General features: G+C 43.1%; 1 protein-coding gene across 1 annotated transcript in view; it reads left to right on the top strand.

Moving 5' to 3' along the window:
• The window catches only part of fgfr3 (fibroblast growth factor receptor 3), a 223,313-nt gene that overhangs the window by 20,284 nt on the left and 198,029 nt on the right, over window positions 1-5,000 (top strand). The window lies entirely within an intron of this gene.

Genomic DNA, 5,000 nt, shown 5'->3' with positions numbered 1-5,000 from the left:
AGCTATTTATATTCTACTTCACTGTGGAAAAGGGACCGCAATACATGTCATGTTCATATGATTTTCAGTTGGCTTTCATATGGTTGGTTTCACATTCGTCTCCAGGGAAAAAATCATCTAAAACAATTGCTATGTGTATTTAAAATCCCCTTCTCCAAACAGATTACTCATTTACCTACCTGTTATCAATAGCTCTTATCAATAGATCTTATCAATAGATCTTATCAATAGATCTTATCAAGTTGTAAATGACAGTGCAGGAGAATGCTGTTGTTTCTATTGGAAAAAAGAAAGTGGATGCTTTTCCCACTTGGAACCGGTTTCCTGGCGTGTAAAGGTGGTGGCATTATGAGGGAGTTAAGTCAAGGTCAGAATACAGTGTATCTGTCACACCTCCACCACACCTTCATTAATACAGTATATCTGTCACACCTCCACCACACCTTCATTAATACAGTATATCTGTCACACCTTCATTAATACAGTGTATCTGCAGACACACCTCCACCACACCTTCATTAATACAGTGTATCTGTAGACGCACCTCCACCACACCTTCATTAATACAGCTCCACCACACCTTCATTAATACAGTGTATCTGTAGACACACCTCCACCACACCTTCATTAATACAGTGTATCTGTAGACACACCTCCACCACACCTTCATTAATACAGTGTATCTGTAGACACACCTCCACCACACCTTCATTAATACAGTGTATCTGTAGACACACCTCCACCACACCTTCATTAATACAGTGTATCTGTCACACCTCCACCACACCTTCATTAATACAGTGTATCTGTCACACCTCCACCACACCTTCATTAATACAGTGTATCTGTAGACACACCTCCACCACACCTTCATTAATACAGTATATCTGTCGACACACCTCCACCACACCTTCATTAATACAGTGTATCTGTAGACACACCTCCACCACACCTTCATTAATACAGTGTATCTGTAGACACACCTCCACCACACCTCCATTAATACAGTATATCTGTAGACACACCTCCACCACACCTTCATTAATACAGTATATCTGTCGACACACCTCCACCACACCTTCATTAATACAGTGTATCTGTAGACACACCTCCACCACACCTTCATTAATACAGTATATCTGTCGACACACCTCCACCACACCTTCATTAATACAGTGTATCTGTCACACCTCCACCACACCTTCATTAATACAGTGTATCTGTCACACCTCCACCACACCTTCATTAATACAGTGTATCTATAGACACACCTCCACCACACCTTCATTAATACAGTGTATCTGTCACATCTCCACCACACCTTCATTAATACAGTGTATCTGTAGACACACCTCCACCACACCTTCATTAATACAGTGTATCTGTAGACACACCTCCACCACACCTTCATTAATACAGTGTTTCTGTCACACCTCCACCACACCTTCATTAATACAGTGTATCTGTAGACACACCTCCACCACACCTTCATTAATACAGTGTATCTGTCGACGCACCTCCACCACACCTTCATTAATACAGCGTATCTGTCACACCTCCACCACACCTTCATTAATACAGTATATCTGTCGACACACCTCCACCACACCTTCATTAATACAGTGTATCTGTCACACCTCCACCACACCTTCATTAATACAGTGTATCTGTAGACACACCTCCACCACACCTTCATTAATACAGTGTATCTGTCACACCTCCACACACCTTCATTAATACAGTATATCTGCACACCTCCACCACACCTTCATTAATACAGTGTATCTGTCACACCTCCACCACACCTTCATTAATACAGTGTATCTGTCGCACACCTCCACCACCACCTTCATTAATACAGTGTATCTGTCACACCTCCACCACACCTTCATTAATACAGTGTATCTGTAGACACACCTCCACCACACCTTCATTAATACAGTGTATCTGTCACACCTCCACCACACCTTCATTAATACAGTGTATCTGTACACACCTCCACCACACCTTCATTAATACAGTGTATCTGTCACACCTCCACCACACCTTCATTAATACAGTGTATCTGTCGACACACCTCCACCACACCTTCATTAATACAGTGTATCTGTCACACCTCCACCACACCTTCATTAATACAGTGTATCTGTAGACACACCTCCACCACACCTTCATTAATACAGTGTATCTGTGACACACCTCCACCACACCTTCATTAATACAGTGTATCTGTAGACACACCTCCACCACACCTTCATTAATACAGTGTATCTGTAGACACACCTCCACCACACCTTCATTAATACAGTGTATCTGTCGACGCACCTCCACCACACCTTCATTAATACAGTGTATCTGTGACACACCTCCACCACACCTTCATTAATACAGTGTATCTGTGACACACCTCCACCACACCTTCATTAATACAGTGTATCTGTAGACACACCTCCACCACACCTTCATTAATACAGTGTATCTGTAGACACACCTCCACCACACCTTCATTAATACAGTGTATCTGTAGACACACCTCCACCACACCTTCATTAATACAGTGTATCTGTAGACACACCTCCACCACACCTTCATTAATACAGTGTATCTGTAGACACACCTCCACCACACCTTCATTAATACAGTGTATCTGTCACACCTCCACCACACCTTCATTAATACAGTGTATCTATAGACACACCTCCACCACACCTTCATTAATACAGTGTATCTGTCACATCTCCACCACACCTTCATTAATACAGTGTATCTGTAGACACACCTCCACCACACCTTCATTAATACAGTGTATCTGTAGACACACCTCCACCACACCTTCATTAATACAGTGTATCTGTAGACACACCTCCACCACACCTTCATTAATACAGTGTATCTGTAGACACACCTCCACCACACCTTCATTAATACAGTGTATCTGTAGACACACCTCCACCACACCTTCATTAATACAGTGTATCTGTCCACGATCACACCTCCACCACACCTTCATTAATACAGTATATCTGTCGACACACCTCCACCACACCTTCATTAATACAGTGTATCTGTCACACCTCCACCACACCTTCATTAATACAGTGTATCTATAGACACACCTCCACCACACCTTCATTAATACAGTGTATCTGTCACACCTCCACCACACCTTCATTAATACAGTGTATCTGTAGACACACCTCCACCACACCTTCATTAATACAGTGTATCTGTCACACCTCCACCACACCTTCATTAATACAGTGTATCTGTCGACGCACCTCCACCACACCTTCATTAATACAGCGTATCTGTCACACCTCCACCACACCTTCATTAATACAGTATATCTGTCGACACACCTCCACCACACCTTCATTAATACAGTGTATCTGTCACACCTCCACCACACCTTCATTAATACAGTGTATCTATAGACACACCTCCACCACACCTTCATTAATACAGTGTATCTGTCACACCTCCACCACACCTTCATTAATACAGTGTATCTGTAGACACACCTCCACCACACCTTCATTAATACAGTGTATCTGTCACACCTCCACCACACCTTCATTAATACAGTGTATCTGTCACACCTCCACCACACCTTCATTAATACAGTGTATCTGTCACACCTCCACCACACCTTCATTAATACAGTGTATCTATAGACACACCTCCACCACACCTTCATTAATACAGTGTATCTGTCACACCTCCACCACACCTTCATTAATACAGTGTATCTGTAGACACACCTCCACCACACCTTCATTAATACAGTGTATCTGTAGACACACCTCCACCACACCTTCATTAATACAGTATATCTGTCGACACACCTCCACCACACCTTCATTAATACAGTGTATCTATAGACACACCTCCACCACACCTTCATTAATACAGTGTATCTGTAGACACACATCCACCACACCTTCATTAATACAGTGTATCTGTAGACACACCTCCACCACACCTTCATTAATACAGTGTATCTGGACACACCTCCACCACACCTTCATTAATACAGTGTATCTGGACACACCTCCACCACACCTTCATTAATACAGTGTATCTGTAGACACACCTCCACCACACCTTCATTAATACAGTGTATCTGTAGACACACCTCCACCACACCTTCATTAATACAGTGTATCTGTAGACACACCTCCACCACATCTTCATTAATACAGTGTATCTGTAGACACACCTCCACCACACCTTCATTAATACAGCGTATCTGTCACACCTCCACCACACCTTCATTAATACAGTGTATCTGTAGACACACCTCCTCCACACCTTCATTAATACAGTGTATCTGTAGACACACCTCCACCACACCTTCATTAATACAGCGTATCTGTCACACCTCCACCACACCTTCATTAATACAGTGTATCTGTAGACACACCTCCACCACACCTTCATTAATACAGTGTATCTGTAGACACACCTCCTCCACACCTTCATTAATACAGTGTATCTGTAGACACACCTCCACCACACCTTCATTAATACAGTGTATCTGTCACACCTCCACCACACCTTCATTAATACAGTATATCTGTAGACACACCTCCACCACACCTTCATTAATACAGTGTATCTGTCACACCTCCACCACACCTTCATTAATACAGTGTATCTGTAGACACACCTCCACCACACCTCCACCACACCTTCATTAATACAGTGTATCTGTAGACACACCTCCACCACACCTCCACCACACCTTCATTAATACAGTGTATCTGTCACACCTCCACCACACCTTCATTAATACAGTGTATCTGTCGACACACCTCCACCACACCTTCATTAATACAGTGTACTCCGCTAGCCAGCACCTCTCCTAAACAGGTGTTCTACTCTGTTAGCCAGCACCTCTCCTAAACAGGTGTTCTACTCTGCTAGCCAGCACCTCTCCTAAACAGGTGTTCTACTCCGCTAGCCAGCACCTCTCCTAAACAGGTGTTCTACTCCGTCAG

Source organism: Coregonus clupeaformis, unplaced genomic scaffold (genome assembly GCF_020615455.1).
Source record: "Coregonus clupeaformis isolate EN_2021a unplaced genomic scaffold, ASM2061545v1 scaf0060, whole genome shotgun sequence".
Lineage (NCBI taxonomy): Eukaryota > Metazoa > Chordata > Actinopteri > Salmoniformes > Salmonidae > Coregonus > Coregonus clupeaformis.
Note: the sequence above shows the minus strand (reverse complement) of the source record. Positions and strands in the feature narration are given on the sequence as shown.